Source organism: Nestor notabilis, unplaced genomic scaffold, assembly GCF_000696875.1.
Source record: "Nestor notabilis isolate BGI_N333 unplaced genomic scaffold, ASM69687v1 scaffold30799, whole genome shotgun sequence".
NCBI classification, from domain to species: Eukaryota; Metazoa; Chordata; class Aves; order Psittaciformes; family Psittacidae; genus Nestor; species Nestor notabilis.
The window spans coordinates 1-535 of NW_009942864.1; the positions used below are offsets into that span (position 1 = coordinate 1).

The following is a 535-nucleotide window of genomic DNA, read 5'->3' on the forward strand; positions in this document are numbered from 1 at the left end:
TTGCCCTTCTCTGGCCCCACTCCAGCACCTCTTGCAGTGAGGGGCCGTATTTGGGTGCTAGCCCCACAGCCAGGGCAGAACAAGAGAGGACCCCCAGCTGTGAATACCCACCGGGGCTGAAAAGAGCTTCCCAAGATCCTGTCTCACCAAACTGGTTCCCTCAGTACTAAAGGTCAAGGAGCTGGTTCCTCCATACATGAGTGTCCTGGCTCGTTGGTCTAGGGGTATGATTCTCGCTTCGGGTGCGAGAGGTCCCGGGTTCAACTCCCGGACGAGCCCTAACCTTTTGGGTACCTGCCTTCCTCGGCTGGAGTACATGGCCTCAGCACCATGATGGGACCACGGCCAGCCTGGTGGGAAGGGCATTAGCGCAGGGACGGTGGAGTGTTTGGGGTGGGCATGTCCCCATGCCAGGATGGAGACACTTAGAAGCAATGGTGGGGGTGGTAGTGCAACCCCGACAGTCTGATTTTGGGGTGCTGGGGCAGAGCAGAGTGAGCGGTGGCAGTGGGGCAGCACAGCGGGGCTGCGGCCC

General features: G+C 60.4%; 1 non-coding gene across 1 annotated transcript; it reads left to right on the top strand.

The window, feature by feature from the left end:
• Positions 1–207: 207 nt before the first annotated feature.
• TRNAP-CGG lies at positions 208–279 on the top strand. Its single transcript has one exon. It is a non-coding gene; the product is annotated as a tRNA-Pro (tRNA).
• The last annotated feature ends 256 nt before the right edge of the window (positions 280–535 follow it).